Here is an 18,864-nt window from a genome sequence, read left to right as displayed (position 1 = left end):
CGATCCCTCCACTGCTACTTGTACTGACGATTCCACAGCTTCAACCAATATGTACCGGTATGGTACTGCTGCTACAGATATGTACCAGCAATGGTACGTCTTCCTCCCATCCTGCCTCTTATAAGATGGAAATATGGGGTGAAGGAGTTACATCTTGTTGAGTTTGAAGTTTATTTGATGTATAGATGAATAATACAGTGTGCTCCAATCCTCCACTCCTTCAATTGCCTTCTGCATCATGACTGCCCTCGATGGGGAGGTTAGTCTATTTATTTGCTACAGATAGGTCCACCAAGGGGTTAACAGCTGCGAACATCAAAAGGACGTGAAACAGAGACGGAAGGATTAACATGGGCCCATATGATAATCCAAGGAAGGAAAGGGAAGGAGTGTGTTTGCACAGGTGCTTCTCCACGGGGCAAATGCACCTGGTGAGGTGAGATGAGGTGTCATCCGTATGACAATCCTCTGAGGTGCAGTATGTAGTAGTAATAATAGTAGTTGTAAATTGGTTCTCAAATAGAGTGGTAGATGAATGGAACGGACTCAGTAATCAAATTGTTAGTGCTAAGACATTACGGAACTTTAAGAGAAGATTAGACGGGTTTATGGATGGGGATGATAGGTGGAAATAGGTAGGTATATTTCATACAGTGACTGCCACGTGTAAGCCTGGTGGCTTCTTGCAGCTTCCCTTATTTCTTATGTTATGTTCTTATATTCTAGTAGTAGTAGTAGCAGTAGTAGCAGTAGTTGTAGCAAAAAATATATATTGGTAAAGGGCAAGCAGATGTAATGAAGTATGTGATTTTGGATATATTGTTAATAAGAACCTCTAATTGACTGAATATATATATATATATATATATATATATATATATATATATATATATATATATATATATATATATATACTATATATATATATATATATATATATATTTATATATATATATATATATATATATATATATATATATATATATATATATATATATATTAAGCAGGGAGTTCATTTAGATAAAATGAAGGCCAGGTAATGGAAGGTGTACTAAAAGTGATCGGTAACTGGGCAGAGAGGAGCACCACAGGACAGCCTCAATGCACTCCAACTCATCCCTGCTACTGTTCTCTGGCGAACCAGGCGTTGAGAGTAATTCCCATTTCATTGTCATTGCATTCTGTCATTTCACCGCAACTTCTACATCTCTAAAACACGCGCCTAAGCTCCAGGGAAATACACGCCACCGCGGCGGCTTTGTGTTATCATTGCCTCATTTCCCTCCTGTTCCGCCGAGTGTTTCTCTCTCTCCCTCTCTCTCTCTCTCTCTCTCTCTCTCTCTCTCTCTCTCTCTCTCTCTCTCTCTCTCTCTCTCTCTCTCCCTCTCCCTCTCTCTCTCTCTCTCTCTCTCTCTCTCTCTCTCTCTCTCTCTCTCTCTCTCTCTCTCTCTCTCAAACCTTTCCTTCCACCAGCTTTCACCTTCCTCCTCTCATGCCTCCCAGCCATTGCACTCCTTTTTCTTACCACGCAGTCTTCCCTTTTCGTCATCCCTCCCACGTCTTCATTCCCTTCTCTCCGCCCCGATAAATTTCTCTCCCCTCTTGCCAACTTTTTCGTCCTGGTTGTCTCGCCAGAACACCTGCTTGCCTGCGCCACCTCAGACTGCTAGGGGGGGGCAGCGGGAGAGTAGTTTCTTGTTGTGGTAAGTGTAATACTTCTTGTTGTTTTTTGCTTCCCTTTTTGATGCAAGGATGTCTAACTGTCTGTCTGTCTGTTTTTTGTCTGTATGATCTTCCTGTCCTATCTGTCTTTCGTTCTGTTTTTCTGCTTGCCTGTCTGTCTGTGTGTCTGTTTGCCTGTTTTTTTTCTGCTTTTCTGTCTGTCTTTCCGTCCGTCTTTGTCAGTCAGTCAGTCTTTCTGTGTGTCTGCCTGCCTGTGAGTTTTTTTTTTATCTCTGCTTGTCTGTTTTTTCTATCAGTTTTGATCTAATTTTGCTTGCCTTACTCTCTCTCTCTCTCTCTCTCTCTCTCTCTCTCTCTCTCTCTCTCTCTCTCTCTCCCTCTCTCTCTCTCTCTCTCTCTCTCTCTCTCCTCTCTCTCTCTCTCTCTCTCTCTCTCTCTCTGACATGAAGTGGGGTATGTGCCTCACTTTACCTGTAACATTTCCTCCTTTGGTCTCCTGGAATTCCTCGCACTCCCCAACATTCCGAATGACCTTGGTTTCTTTTCCTGTTTCTTCCTTGACTGTTATATTCTGGCGCGATTTCCTCTTTTTTTCCGATGTGATTTAATATATTATATAATGGTAGAGGAGTATTGGACTTGCTGGAGAAACCGTTGGCATATTTTTGGAGTTTATGTCCGAATAGGTACATGATAGAGAACTTTCCTTCATGTCTCTTTTCATGCTTCTGCGTGACCTCTTTGGCTTACCATTCATTTGTGTGTGTGTGTGTGTGTGTGAGTGTGTGTGTGTGTGTGTGTTTGTGTGTGTGTGTGTTGCGGGGAGGTGCGTATATCTGCTTGTCTGTCAGTCCCTGTGTCCCTGTCATCCAGCCACGTCCCCGCCACTTGCCATCCGCCACCCGCCAACCGTCAGCGTGCGCGCGTTTTCGTGTGTGTTGTTCTTAATTACTTTCTACGGGAGCTAAACTCAGTTAACTAGTATTGCGTGTGTTTGTCAGGACCACACAAACACTGGAATTTTAATTACTGGCTCGTGTTTGTAGAGTGCACGTTAGTGTTTGCTGACCGTGTTTGTTCCGCTTCCTCGGTGTAGCTCCTGTTGACTCCCTCATTATCTGATGCACCGCTGCTTGGCTCACTCGTCTCCTGTGTGCAGTGAAGCTTTGTGCTGTCTGACCTTAGGCGATTGAAAAAAAAAGTGTGTGTGTGTGTGTGTGTGTGTGTGTAGTAATCGTTACATTTTTTTTTTATTAATTTATTTACTTTTTCTGACTTGATGTTGATATTTGTTATCACGAGTGTAATTGAATTTTGATTTCCGGACATGAAAAGCTTTCATATTTTGAGTATTGACGCCAGTAAAATGACTGTAGGGTATCGTTGTCACATTTCGTTGTAAGTGTAACGTGATTTTCATGTCACGGGGGTATTGCATTCGTTTTGCTTAAGTGATGCGAGTGTGTGTGTGTGTGTGTGTGTGTAGTGTGTGTGTGTGTGTGTGTGTGTGTGTGTGTGTGTGCGTGTGTGTGTGTGTGTGTAGTCTGTTACGAAAACTTGTGTGTCTTTTTTTGTGGCGTTAATATTTTTATTATTAAATTTCTTCTTTATTTAAACTGGCCAAAATTTTATGCGAAATTAATATCTTGCTTCCTTTCTTCCTCCGCCCATCCAGAATAGCACAAAATATCCGTTAACCTTTTTCTATTATTTGAACGGATAGAAAAAGCTTAGCTGCACGAGATTCCTTACAGAAAAACAATAAACTCATTACTGCTCTATAGCAACTCCAATGTTTACTCATAAGAAGTGCGTTGCAAGTACAGAACGGTTTCAAAACAGTGAAACGAAACTACGTAACTCAATCAACCCACAGCCAGGCGCCAGTGTCATCGGTTGTGTTGTGTGGTGCAAACGCTCGTTGGATTTTGTGCTTTGGAAGTCCTTTTTATGGGTATCGTGAAACAAAGTATTAAGACCCTGCTTGACTCCAGTCCTCAGCAGCTCAGTAGGATTGATGAGTAAGTAATGAATGTGTTTGGACTTGCATTTCTCGTGTGTGATGAAAATACCTAGGGAACCTTCCACGCCGCTTGGCTGGAGCACCACTGAGTTGCCAGACGCAGGAGTAACACCGTTTTGTTATCTGCGTCTAAGGCCCCTTTCACTTAACGTCAACGGTTACCTAAGTGTGAGAGGGTCGGGTAACCGATGACCGCTACTGACTCATGCAATCCCTTTTCATGCTTGTCATTTGAAAGAATGGCGTCAGAGGAGCTGCTGCTTCTCTTCGCCCTTCGGTCGGCGACAGGTAGACACAGCTTTCCATTATTACTGTCATTCCTTTGGTCTTTCACGATGTAATCCTAGTGTTAATGAGGTCATGATGATGATGATGATCATCATCATCATCATCATCATTCTCTATGATTCCATCACTGTTAGTCATCTGTCTTTCCCAGATAAAGAAATAGAAAGTTTCGCTTGGTTTACTTGGAATAAACGGGTGTCTAACGGAGGTGTACGGAAAACGTTTAGAACATTGGTTTCCAAAGGGGACGTGAAGAAAATACAGTGGGGAAGGGGGGAGGGGATGAAGTCTAATTTATTTACTAAGTGTCCTTATACCTCAAAACAATGGGAATCCTAAATTATGTACGCATCATGTCTTCATATGTTTGTTTATTTTATGAAACTGCATAGGTGCATATCAGTCAGCGGTTTACTAGATTTGTTAAATGTTCATTTTAGTATTCTGAGTATCTCCAAATAGTATATACCATGTTTTCAAAATTCTTTTTAGCTTTTGGAACTGTAAAAGTCCATGTTGATAATTTCCCCTTTTTTTTTTCACATTGCTCCTTTTGAAGCAAATGTTTATTATGTCTCATGTCTGTGTTATTTTTATTTATTTATTTATTTTTTTTTATCCGTGCAAGAGATTTTCGTTTTCGTAAACAGTACTAAGAAATAGAATTGTAAATATATATAAGGTTATGGTATAAATAAAAGGGAGGTGGCGTGCGGATTTGAAGCAAAGTGTCGTGTATGATAGTTTGGGAACAACTAGTTTAAAGTTTCTTACGTATGACATGAGTGGATTTGTAAATACAGTAATTTATTACTCGCATGTTACTGTGTTGGTATGAACTTGACTGGTGATGTTGCTAGTAGTGAGAGTAGTACCGGTGATGCCTCACATCCTGTCTCTGTAGATTGTGTGAGATTCATTAATTTTACCCACCCAAAGTCACACTTACACACTTCCATCTCAGGAAATCATTCTTCGGTTTTCTTGCCGCTTTCCTACCCCTTCCACGCTCCCTCACGCAGTCCTTTACCATATCTGGCAATTTCATTTTAGTACCTCCACATTTCCGTTGCCTGCATTGGCGCTGCAAATTACCATCATAACTCGTCCTCCGTTCTTTCCACACGACCACATTTCGCATTGTACCCAAGTTTCGTCCATCACACTTCTTTCCTACATTTTATTCCAAACCCAGTCTCTCCTAAATGCTCCACAAATTTTCTTCAGTGAGTTTTTGCTTGTTGCAGAAGTAAAACTTAAACTCCCTCAGCATCAGCAAACTTACAATATTCCACAATATTTAATAGTTTTCTTCGCGCAGGAGTGGGCCAACTCGATGGAAACTTGTAATGTTTCAGATTAAGATTTTTTAGGCGTAATGAGGCCAAATATGTCGTTTTCACTAATTATCTAATTAGGAAACGAAATATACAGAATTATTTTCGGACATCATATAATGAATGTAATCACTTTTCTCCCGAAATATTGTGAAACAATGAGAAATTCCACAATCGTATGTCTGCTGCGTGACACAACTGACGTAAGAAAAGAATAAAAGACTGCGGCTGAATTGTGTCGCTGATTGCCCAGGCACGGCCAGGATTACAGGCTGACCTTCACGAGTGGACTGTGACATTTGTGTGGTCTGTAATTCTCTCTCTCTCTCTCTCTCTCTCTCTCTCTCTCTCTCTCTCTCTCTCTCTCTCTCTCTCTCTCTCTCTCTCTCAGTATGAAGCAGGCAGACAAGACACCATACCATGTCACTGAAGGAATCTAACAATGCACAAGACGGAGTTCCCATTCCATACGTTCCGTCCCTTTACGATATGCAAATAGGATTTTTTTCTTAGTAACGAAATAAACATATATTAAGTGCTTCCTTTTAATGTACCGCGTGTGACGGCTCCCTCCTTCTGGTGTGTAGTTGGTGATAAGGGCGATGGAATCACATCTTGTTGCTTCGCTGTTTATTTGATGTATAGATGAGATAGAGAATACAAAGTGTGCTCCCCTCCGAGTCTAGTGTTGTAGAGAATACAAAGTTTGCTCCCCTCCGAGTCTAGTGTTGATCTTCCTCCAGCCGACTCTGAGACCCTTAATTTATTTAGCCGGCCGAGAGGCATCCACCTAACACGTACAAATACTGTATATCTGTTACGTAGTTTAAGAAAAAAGTGTGTGGAGGTAATAACTGGTTAAAGGTTTGAGTCCAGGTGTTTCCCCAGGAGACCGACACACCTAGGGAAGTCAGGTGAGGTGTGAATAGGCAAGGAGCGCCAACATGGCAATCCACTTGGTCGTGTGCATAAAGTATATACTATAATGAATAATATATAATCCACTTATCGGCCGTCGGATATTTTAATGTTAGCATGCTACAGGCATGACTTCTTTCAATGGCACTTTTTCAGTTCAAAAGATTACAGCTTGATAATAAAAGTTGTGGAGAGTCTTTCAGTACTCGGTTAGAATAAAGGTAAAATTCCACTTTATGATATTTTATTTTTTATAAAACGTTTTCAAAACAAAGAAAATGTATATTCAACGCTTTTTGCTGTCCTCGTTATTGCCAGTGTAAATAGGAAAAAAAGCGATATTGTGTGTGTGTGTGTGTGTGTGTGTGTGTGTCACTAGTCGTGAGTTCTGTGCAGCTTGTCTTGTTTTCTATTGTTGCTTGAATTTCCCTTTGGTTGGCCAGCCTTTACTTTGGCTGACAGAGGAGACAGGCAATGGAGTGTTGGGCGCCAGCACCCAGGCTGCCTCTCCACAGCCACAAGCGACGAGAGGTTCCAAACTGACGTTTCAATTGCGACAAACACGTACAATGTGAAACTTACTCTTTGGTATTTTCTTGTAAACAAATATATGTGCGAGTTAATGTTGTAAAGATAAACAAATCACATTTTTCTGCTGGTGTAGATGGCGGGGACGAAGGCCATCGTCTGAGTGGCGATGCAGGTTGCCGAGTGCCTCGCTGCCCTTTTCGTGACTTAACAATATGGATGATAAGAGGAAAAAAAATATATCGCTAAGGTTAATCGAGTTGTTATGTAACGTAAAGGAACAAGAGCACAACTCGTTTTTGAAGCTGTGAGAAGCTCAGGTTTATCAAGCACTGCTGCTTTTTTTTTTTTTCTTTCCTGGTATACACATTTTACTACAAACACAAGCTGTACATCTCGGTGCATGCAGAGGAGTTCTTATTCCAGAATACTAATTCGATATCGAGGCGAGAAAAATCGAGGCATTCCTTACTCTCGCCCCGGCTCCAGCACACGAGACAGTCCACATCAGTTGCTCACATCCAGGAAAGCAATTCAGCTGACGCTCGTGACCGCGCAATGTAAAGGAAATCAGGGCACACTGTCTCCCAAAGAGTTGTGTGAACTTACCGTTTGTCAGCTGCTCCCCAAGTGGGATGAGCAGCGGCACCAGCACGTTCACTGCCATGCTGCACAATCAGCTGCTGTTGCTCCTGCTACTGAGACTGCCGCTGCGTTTTATGCTGCCACGTCTGAAGGTAAGCAAGAAGCATTTTGTTAGTTTAGCACTAGCGGTGAACCAGATAAATGTTAGGAGTGGCTGGTCACAACATGAGCTAGGCTTGTTGAGCTGGATGTTGTTTGTACATCAAGGGTCTTTAGTTTGCTACAAGTTTGTTCAGAAAAATATTCAATAAATTAAGAAATATGTATAATAAGAAAAGTTTGTTTTAAACTCATCTGTGTAAAGGCAAGTCAACTAATTATGTATCCAGTTAACTTGAGAAAAGGATAGAAATTATGTTTTAGCAAAATGAATGTGAAAATGTATACATCATTACACCCGACACGCGCGCGTAGGATACCAACTAATACAAAATAATTTTAAAATAATATACCCACACTGTCTCACAGCCTGTAAACAACACTTTTACAAATGTACAGAGATCAATTCCTCCTTTCTGTTACTTTAGTGCTCGGGCTCTTCATTGTATCGTAGACTGTCGCATTCTTTGTGGAAAATTGTGCCTGTTTTCCTCTTACTCATGCTTTCTTTTCAGAGAGAGAGAGAGAGAGAGAGAGAGAGAGAGAGAGAGAGAGAGAGAGAGAGAGAGAGAGAGAGGCCGGAGCCGTGCTGCAATAGGGAAATGGAATTCATGTGATCAAACTTAGGATATGTGTTTGAAGAAAAGGAAAAAAAGAAAGCCGTGCTAAAATTTCATTAACAAAAAAAAAAAAAAAAGAAAAAAAAGTTGAGAAGAAATAAAGCGTAAACGATGTATTGTTTCAAGTACAACGTTATTGGTTTGGTTATGTAACCAATAAAATCAGACGTCCCTCCTTCCTCACACCCTCCAGTCCTTCCAGTCCTTTTCCTCCACTGGCGTGCTCCTCGAAGGGTCCTCCTCGCCTCCCTCCACGTCCCGCTCCACGTCCACGTCTCCTCTGCCTTTCTCCATTCAAGTGTTCTCCATTAAGTGTTCATTACGATCGTCCGTCACATTAAAGAAGCGGCCACCAAGGTGAAATGCCTCCCCTTACTTTATTTTACCCTAAAACCACAAGAGGTGGAAAAGTACTTGTTGAATTTGTAGGGGAGGCTCACCTGAGGCACCATGACATGGCAAATACCTGACGCACCCACCACCGGCCTGCTGCAGGTTGCGCGCGTTCTTTCTCCGTCAAGTCCTAGTGTTTATTAGATGGTTTTATCTCAGTGTCTCCTCGCCGTCGCCGTGAAGGTGATGGCGCAGTGAATGTATATTGTAATAGCGTGGCTACTTGTGTGAATATTCAGAGGGAGCTCGAGTACACTTCGCCGGCCTTCATGTATCTCGATTCAGCGTTAGAAAGGGAAGAGGTGTTGTTGTTGTTGTTGTTGATGTTGATGTTGTTTTAATGTGTTAATTTGCACTATAGATGTATAATTTTTGTTGGTAATATTATCATTTGTTCGTTTTATTAATTAATTTATTTATTATATATATATATATATATATATATATATATATATATATATATATATATATATATATATATATATATATATATATATATATTTTTTTTTTTTTAAGAATCTGTGATGTTTTGCATGAAATATTTGCTCTGAGGTGTGATAACCAAATAGTAGTGTGTTGTATGGCAAGGTCAGGCTTCATGTGACCTTGGTGTGTGTGTCATTTCAGAATCAGCGAAGGCCTAATGCTGTGTCAGTTGCATGCATAATAACGTTACTTCCATCACTGGAATGGCTTTCATCATTTACGGGAAACTGCGAGCGTTATTAAAACTGTACGTGTGTCCATCATGGGAATCGGTTTGAATATTATTTTGTAGAATAAAAATAATGCAGCACTGGGCTCCCTATTTGCTTTGCAGTAAATACAACACTAAATTTACTATTGTAGTTGCTGTTTTTACGTAGTATTTGAATGATAATAGAAAAGTGCATAATACAAAACTACCAGTTATCAATATTATCCGTTTTTCTTCTGTACTAGACATTCAAGCAGGTAGATAAAATAGGTAGGTTAATAGGTACTTTCATAACCTAAAGCCAGTAACTTGTTTACGGATATATGTACCGTGTATAAAAAATAGTGAGCGGAGTCGTAGTCAAGGCTGGATGTGCATGATTGGGGTCCCTTGAAAAAAAAAAAAAAAGTTGGGAACCACTGATGTAAATAATTTGTTCATCATTCCGTGAAGACTCAAACATAAGATATGGTTTTGCAGATAACTTTAGAATCATTTTATGTAAAGTCTAAGCAGCAGATAGTCTCGTGGCATCAGCGCAGTGATTTGTCCCTGTTACCAAGGCGAGAAATAAAGGTTGATTTGCCACCTCAGCATGTCAGTAGCGTTATGAGGGAGTGTTTTTAGGAAGCTCTGGAATCCTCGCGTCACGCAAGGAGAGGAGGCGCTGTCGGGGTTGTGTTAATCGTTTTTTTGGACAACCACTTGCGTCGTGATTTTGTTAGTTATCCCGTTAGGATCCCGTCCGCCTCGCCTTGTGATACCTTGTGATGCTTGTTAGTTTCCTGTAGACTGCGCGGCTTAGCATCACGAAAGGGACGCGAAAATTAAGTCCGCTGATGATATGTGCATTTGAACGCTGAGGTCCACGACGGGCCAGGCAAGCAAACAGGCAGGCAGACAGGCAGGTTGAGAAGCAGGCAAACAAGAAAGCAGGCAGGCCGGCCATCACGTTTCTCCCTCCGTTACACAGGCACATTTTGCACATTTCCACTTGTGCCTCCCATCTCCATCCAATATCCTCTCCAGAAAGATGCTTCTCTCCCCGTCAAAAATCCATCACTTCAAAGGGGCGCCGTGTGACATGCGGGAAGGAACCAAAGAGGCGAGGATGCAGACGAGAGGAGGTTGTGAGGGTGATATAATGGACTGACCAATTGAGTATGTAAGAAATGTAAGGCAAGGGAGACAAAAGAGTGAAGGAAAAAAAAAAAAAAAAAGGAAAAATCGGGAAAATGGCAAATGAATAAAGCAAAGGATAGATAAAAGGATTTCAACAAGCGTGACATGTAATTCATAGCTTTTCAGTATTGATGATATTTTGTTGATTGTTTGGGAAATGCAAAAGCCAGGTTCACTGTAAAGCGTCTTAAAAGAATATCTACCATATCATGTCTTCCATTACTTATAAAAAAAATGTGTGATGTTACTTAGGTTTATGTTTATTTTGAAACGATTTTTCCTGAAAAGGTCTTATATTTAAGGCCACAGAGATCTCGAGTTCTCACGGGTGATTTTCCCTAATGATGTTGCATGATTCTTGTCCAACTATTACTAAGATCACGAAAACACTTCTACAAGTCCCAATAATTTCCATCAGTGCCTGTTTAAAGCAAGAGGGATAAGAAGCCAGAACGTCAGAGAATATATTCCTTAGTGTACACGAAGAGTTAGTTGTACAGTATCAATGCGTGTGCTTGCTCATGCCCTGAAAAGAAATAAGGAAAAACATCCCAACTAATCATATTTCCTGCTATTACATTATAAAAAAAAAAAAATTGTGATGAGTAAAGAAACGGTTCCATGAGTGGCATAAAAGAAAACTGGCATTATCGTGTTCAGAGGAGGGCGTTGTTACGTGCACTTCATTGTTAACTATGTATACAATTTTGACACACGGTATTTTGCCGTGTGAATTTTTTTTTTTTTTTTTTGTACATCTAATAATTGCTAGTGCGAATCAGTTGTCAGTAATTGTTTTCACTATATATAATGTAAATAGTCAGGTTCGTTATTTTTATAAACAATTCAGTGTCTCATTCTCTCTCTTCGTAGATTTGCATGATGTTATGAGGTGGAAATTTTTTTCTTTCTTGCTTCATTGAGTAATTGTTGCGTATTCAAAGTCCTTAGTGATCTTTTCGGCCTTAATAGCAGGTTTCGTCTCCTAACAGCGTGCATAAAGGAAATGGCCTGTAGAGGAAATTATCCTTTTCATCCACTGACCGTTCAGTAAATGTGCCGCAACTGATGACAGCAGCGCCGGGTGGATTGGCGGGTCCATGGCAACCTTTCATGTTGTAATCCAGCCCACCCACGGCTGTCCCCTTCCATGTAACACCTCATCACTCCGTGCATCAGACGTTTTCATCTCCCCATCCCCCAACTCTCTCTCTCTCTCTCTCTCTCTCTCTCTCTCTCTCTCTCTCTCTCTCTCTCTCTCTCTCTCTCTCTCTCTCTCTCTCTCTCTCTCTCTCTTTCTCTCGTTTCTCATTTACATTTCTTTTCAGGGCCTCACGCTTAAGCATCTTTCTGTCACCAGTTTATTCCGCATTTGCATTCCGTTCCTTTTCCTTTCCGTTCTTATAGCCAATATAAATTGTTCTTATTTGTTTTCAAGCTTTTCTTTTTCGTTTTCCTCCTTCCCTTTCTCTTCCCTGCCTACCTTTCCTCACATAGCTAGGCCTCCAGAACAGGAGGCAACACTTACATATCTTTGAAGCTGAAGCGTCAGTAATGCACTTATTTATTAACAGGTGGCAGAAGTAAGTGGAAAGTATTTTTTAACCAAATTAAAAAAAATAACTTCTCTCCTTCTGCATGTTAGCAGCGAACGGCTGCAGGACGCGGCCTGTCGTATTCTTAAATGTATGACTCCGGCGCGGGCCGAGCGGGGGGTGCTCCTGAATATTCGAGTCGTTCAAAACAAAAACCTTTTCCATTTTCTTGAATTCATTCTGTTACGTAGGATATGAACTGAGGTGTGTGTGTGTGTGTTTGTGTGTGTGTGTGTGTGTGTGTGTGTGTGTGTGTGTGTGTGTGTGTGTGTGTGTGTGTGGAACGCTTCGGCCTTGGCCGCAGCCAATGTGTGTTACTTGGCTTATTCGCCTTTTTTTTTTTTTTTTATGTAAGAGAGGCACTAGCCAAAGGCAAGAAAAATAACGAAAAAAAAGGCCCACTAAGATTACCAATCCCCCCAAAAAGTTCAATCGGGTAAGTGTCTTAAAATTTCCCTCTTGAAAGAGCTCAATTCATAGGAAGGAGGAATGCTGTGCAGACAGGGAGGTCCACACCATAACTGTTTTGATGTTACGACACGGATTGTGTGTCTCACCCTGAAATTTTGATTAACCTTAATATACGTGTGAACGCTGGAGAATCAGAGTACCCTGAAGAGAGAGGGAGAAAACTTAATTCTGTTTCACATTGCTCTGTCTCTCAGGGGTTGAACAAGTTTTGAGGCTCGTCACTACTAGCGTATCTCAGTCTGCGTCTTGTGCGGCTTCACCACCGCCTCCACTCGCACCAAGGACACACGTCACCACCAGCCACGCCTTGTCCTGTACCTCAGTAGTCGTCACGTTCCGCTTGCGTATCATTATCTTCCTTTTTAAATACTCTCTTTCCTCTCATATCTTCCTTTTTATCGTTCTTCCCTAATCCAGTTTCCTTTCTTCTTATTCTTTCAGTTTTCTTTTCTTCTTCCCTTGTTCCCTGTCAGTTTCATTTTTCCGTTTTCTTTCTCGCACAGTTCTTTTATCCATTTTTTTTTTCCATTTCCTTCCTCTGTATAATAAATACTTTTCTTCTTCCTTAAAGTCAACAGTCTTCTTTATCATTTCCTTTCTTTCCGCTCCTTTAGTATTTAATAGTTTTCCCTTCCCATTACTATCCTTTGTCTCTCCTTCCCGTCCTTTCCAAGTAGCTTTTCTCGTCCCTGTATAGTCATCATCTTTAATCTTTAACCTATGCTGGTATCAAACTTTTTGCGGATATTTCAGAGTCTGAAACATTTAACATGTATGCATGCATATACTTTTCATAAACAAATACGGATAAACGAGAGAGAGAGAGAGAGAGAGAGAGAGAGAGAGAGAGAGAGAGAGAGAGAGAGAGAGAGAGAGAGAGAGAGAGAGAGAGAGAGAGAGAGAGAATGAAACACACACACACACACACACACACACACACGCAAAACATCAAAAGGAGATTAATTAGCTGTGGGCAAGAGAGGGAAAAAACAAGCAAACATTCAGTAAAAGGAAAGACAAACAAAGGACTCACACACTCACACCCTCCCACTCACGCACAGACGCTCCCACCTACACTCCCACTCACGTTCCCACCCACACACGCACCCATATCCACGCGTGCGCGCACTCGCACACACACACACACACACACACACACACACACACACACACACACACACACACACACACACACACACACACACACCTGCTCACTCACACACACACACACACACACACACACACACACACACACACACACACACATACACCTACCTGCTCACTCACACACACACACACACACACACACACACACAGACACACACACACACAGCATTTATATTCTTAGCAGAAATACAGTGATGTTAGTAATAAATAGAGTGATATCTGTGCCTCGATATTTTCAGGGTTGGAAAAAAACCGGGTAAAAAAAAAAAAAGCTGTTTTTTTTGGGGGGGAGAAGGAGGCTTATTGTTTTTTTTATTTCCTATATTTTTTTGGTTTATTCCTCATATTAATGTGTGTATCAGTTTACATAAGCAATTAAAAAAGTAATCTAGAGTGAAGCAAAAGGTTTGAAGTTTTTTTTTTCTTCTTCATGTCGGAGGGGCGCCGGTCAAGTGCAACAAAAATATAATGAAAAAAAAAAAAAAGGCCCACTGAGGTGCCGGTCCTCGAACAGAGTTAAAAGCAGTCGTCAGAAATACAGAATAAGTGTTCTGAAACCTCCCTCGTGAAAGAATAAAAGTCATAGGAAGGAGGAAATACAGAAGCAGGCAGGGAATTCCATTCCCTGGGATGAATGATTGATAATACTGGTTAACGCTTGTATTAGAGAGGTGAACAGAATAGGGATGACAGAAGAAAGTCTTGTGCAGCGAGACCGCAGGAGGAGGGAAGCCATGCAGTTAGCAAGATCAGAAGAGCAGTTAGCATGAAAATATCGGTAGAAGATAGCAAGAGATGCAACACTGCGGCGATGAGAAAGAGGTTGATGACAGTCAGTTAGAGGAGAAGAGTTGATTAGACGAAAAGCTTTTGTTTCCACCATGTCTAAAAGAGCGGTATGAGTGGAACCCCTCCATACATGTGAAGCATATTCCATACATGGACGGATAAGGCCCCTGTACAGAGTTAGCAGATAGGGGGGATGAGAAAAACTGACGGAGATGACTCAGAACACCTAACTTCATAGAAGCTGGTTTAGCTAAAGATGAGATGTAAAGCTTCCAGTTTAGATTATAGGCAAAGGATAGAACGAGGATGTTCAGTGTAGAAGAAGGGGACAATTGAGAGTCAGTGAAGAAGAAAAGGTTGTGTCGAGTTGGTAGGGGGAGGAATTGAGTCTCTTTGAGGCACTGAACAATAATAAGTTTGCTCTGTCTCAATCAGAAATTTTAGAGAGATCAGACGTCAGGCGTTCTGTGGCTTCCCTGGAAGAACTATTTACTTCCTGAAGGGTTAATCGTTTACGAAAAGACGTGGGAAAGTTCAGGGTGGTATCATCAGCGTAGGAGTGGATAGGACAAGAAGTTTGGTTTAGAAAGTCATTGATGAATAATAGGAAGAAAGTAGGTGACAGGACAGAACCCTGAGGATCACCACTGTTAATAGATTTAGAAGAAGAGCAGTGACCATCTGTCACAACAGAAATAGAACGGTCATAAAAGGAAACTTGAGATGAATTTACTGAGAGAAGGATAGAAGTCCTAGGAGGTTAGTTTGGAAATCAAAGCTTTATGCCAAACTCTTTCAAAAGCTTTTGATATGTCTAAGGCAACAGCAAAAGTTTCACCCAAATCTCTAAAAGAGGATGACCAAGACTCAGTAAGGAAAGCCAGAAGAATACCAGTAGAGCGGCTTCGACGGAATCCATACTGGCGATCAGATAGAAAGTTGAGGAGTGATAGACGTTTAAGAATCTTCCTGTTGAAGATAGATTCAGGCAGAGAGAGAGAGGCAGGAAATTAAAGCAATAGGACGGTAGTTTGAAGGACTAGAATGGTCACCTTTTTTAAGAATAGGCTGAATGTAGGCAAACTTCCAGTAAGAAGGAAAGGTAGATGTTGACAGACAGAGTTGGAAGAGTTTGACTAGTCAAGATGCAAGCACGAAGGCGCAATTTCGGAGAACAATAGGAGGGACCCCATCAGGTCCATAAGCCTTCAGAGGGTTTAGGCAAAGGATCTTAATGGGTAGCATGAAGTAGTCAGAGGATGGAGGAGAGAGGAAACAAGCCCTGAATCATCCAAGATGAAGTTTTTAGCAAAGGTATGAGCGAGGAGTTCAGCTTTAGAAATAGATAAGATGGCAGTGGTGCCATCAGATTGAATTTTTTTTTATTGTGGGTGGGTTTTTTTTTGGGGTGTTTTCTTACTGCCATCCCTGGATATTACATGTGTAACCATGTACATTTATCTTTTATGCTCCTTATTTATTTATTTATTATTTATTTTTTTATTTTATTTTATTTATTTTTATTCATTTTTTTTTTGCGTCTCAGTCTCTTGTTTCAGTCCAGTCCAGCTTATGTTCAGTCCAGCTGATGAAAACTGGGTTGGACTGCACACCACCAAGTTGTTTAAAACGTTGGCTTTTCTATCCATCCTTTTAGTTCAGTGTTCAGCACGAGCCTGAAATATTTTTTGGTGGAACTGCATGTATTTTTTTTTTCACCTTTAGCAAAGTGTTATTTACAGTAACCTTTACAGAAAATATTTCTTTCAACACTTGTTTCTTCACACCCTCGATATTTATTTTTTTTATATCTATTTATTACATTATATCGCTTAAACAATGTTTGACGTCATTTTGTTTCTATTAATGTTTGTGCAATATTGTGTTTTGCAATATAAATGTATGATCCGCCTGTGACACATCCGCTTCATTCCCTCCCCTCGCACATTCAACAGCCACTCCCTGATGCCAGTGTTGACGCGCCGCTGCTCTGAGGGAACTCGCCGCATTTGTGCAAATATTGCCATGTGTAATGCAATAACGCAAAATGTCATATGTATATGTAATTAATCTAGTTTCCATAAATTTTACCCATAATTTTTAGACGCATAAAATTATGTATATATTGTATTAATATTGTTTTTCTATTATTATTATTATTATTATTATTATTATTAGTAGTAGTAGTAGTAGTAGTAGTAGTAATAGTAGTAGTAGTAGTAGTAGTGTTGCTGCTGCTGTTGCTGCTGCTGCTGCTAAGGTATATTCGAGAAATTCAGAAACATAAGGTCTGGGCATCTCCACTCTCGCCTCTCACTGTGTGAAGGAATTCAGTGAAAGCGGAGAGAACTTTTCGTCGTCATCATCTAATCACCATCAGTCTCTTGTCTCTACTCATCAGAAGAGCCGAGTCCTAGAGGTTATTAATGGTGGTATGGGAAGGTACAGACGTGGTCAAAAGTCCAGTAACCTGCTTCTCTCTCTTTCACTGCTTTGTGTTTTTCCTCAACCTTTAGTAGTCTGATCTGCTGGGAGTCTCCTTGAAAACTAGACCCGTGACATATTATTTGCAGACCAAGGTTCTCAAGATTGAGGGAAAATGCTAAACACAATGGAAGTAAGTGCAGAAGTTAGCTGGACTATTAGCCGTGACTGTACCAAGCCAGCCTGTGTTCAGGTGTCTTGGTGGTCAACAGTTAGATCTGATACTTGTCAGTAGACCTTTTTGTTTTGGTTGCACTTAATCAGTTTACCTCCTCTAATTGTTAGAACCCGCAACCTCCAAATTACATTAAAGCAGTGTCGTACTTCTGCCAAACCTGATCTTTTTTTTATGTGGCCACAACTAAAGAGACTCTTATATAACAGTGTTGAAGTGGGGAGCCATTGTGACGACTAGCGTGGTGTCGAGGAGTGGTCTGCGGTAAAGAGAGCTTTACCAGTATGGCGGGTACCACATACTCTGGCCGTGATGTCACGGCTTGTGGCTAATCCTGATGGGTTGATCAGATTCCCATACAATTAACGTGATACAAACATAATAAACGTGATAAAAATATTTTCCCTGTGATTTAATCATAGCGTGATTTTACCCAAGCTGAAATGTTAACACATCAATTAAAAAAAAATATATATATATTACAAAGTTCATTAAAATCACAAGGAGCAAAGTTCTGTTTTATTAGGAAAAATTTCCACACTGAAGTGAAGGAAAGAGTCAGGACCACTGCTCGGCCACACACTGCCAGATCTCCAAGTCGCGGTGTTCGAGTGTACAATTGATTTTTTTTTGCTTCGCAGTAATTGTTGTGGCCACTAGAGAGGGATATTTTTTTCTTTTTATCGACAAGTGGATACATTGAGTGGTCCCCAACGATCAGTCGCGTTTACGTTCTCTGCCGAATAAGCTGTCTGTACTGTCCGGCTTATTATTGACTTTTGTCGGAGGTAAGAAGGCTCTTTAGTTTATTTTCCATGTTTTTTTTTGTTTTTTTTTAGCTAAGTAATAACTGATACAGACTCGTAGTGTCTGATAATCTAGCGCGATTTTATCATACCAGTATGCATTTTTAAACTTAGCTATACGTAATTTTGGGTCGACAGATGTGTGTGTGTGTGTGTGTGTGTGTGTGTGTGTGTATGAGAGAGAGAGAGAGAGAGAGAGAGAGAGAGAGAGAGAGAGAGAGAGAGAGAGAGAGAGAGAGAGAGAGAGAGAGAGAGAGAGAGAGAGAGAGAGAGAGAGAGAGAGAGAGAGAGAGAGAATTGTTAAAATTTTGGGAAGTTTTTAGAGTAAAGTAGTAACACACATGTGTTGCCTTTCCATATAGCGGGTGTCAAGAGCAGCTGTGTTTAAAGGGTGAAGTGAAACTTTTCTCTAAGTATGCATCTTAAAAAACACAGTGAAAGTGAAAGATTTGTTGTAGGTGTTGCAGGGGCTGCCAGTGACCCATTGACCATCTTGGAAACGCTAAAAAATTGATGTGAAGATTGAATAAATTAATGACGAGAGGTCGCCAGGGACTGAACTGCCAGGATACTCAAGGTAACAGGCGAGTCCGACATGTTACCACAAGTGAACACCAAGATCAGAATGGTGTCTGGTCGACGTTGATTGTCCTGGCACTACGCCGGGGAAAAACACATACAAAAGAAGGGAAATTGGTAAAGTGAGGCGGACACGCTCGGTCATTATGTCCAGCTGAGTCACGTGCAGCGAGCCTCTCTGGTTGAGTGAAGTCTTGCCAGCGTAGACAACGGGAGGCGCGAAGGATTGATACGGAGGATAAGCAGAGAAAAAGGATTCGGGGATATGATGCAACTCAGTCATGAAAATCAATTAGAGAAGCTGATGAGGCGCGTTGGCTGTAGTTCCGAAAGATCCGGATCTGAGCTACCGCTGCGTGTGTATTCCGCATGCTGTTACGCTTGT

At 41.0% G+C, this 18,864-nt stretch overlaps 1 long non-coding RNA gene across 3 annotated transcripts in view; it reads left to right on the top strand.

Moving 5' to 3' along the window:
• Nucleotides 1–3,577: 3,577 nt before the first annotated feature.
• Nucleotides 3,578–18,864, top strand: part of LOC135089756 (uncharacterized) — a 311,458-nt gene continuing 296,171 nt past the window's right edge. For all 3 annotated transcript variants that reach the window (XR_010261626.1, XR_010261627.1, XR_010261625.1), the window contains exon 1: nt 3,578–3,704. This is a non-coding gene — a long non-coding RNA (uncharacterized LOC135089756). The remainder of the gene's footprint in view (nt 3,705–18,864) is intronic.

Source organism: Scylla paramamosain, chromosome 3 (genome assembly GCF_035594125.1).
Source record: "Scylla paramamosain isolate STU-SP2022 chromosome 3, ASM3559412v1, whole genome shotgun sequence".
Classification (NCBI taxonomy): Eukaryota; Metazoa; Arthropoda; class Malacostraca; order Decapoda; family Portunidae; genus Scylla; species Scylla paramamosain.
This window is presented reverse-complemented; position numbering and strand designations above follow the sequence as displayed.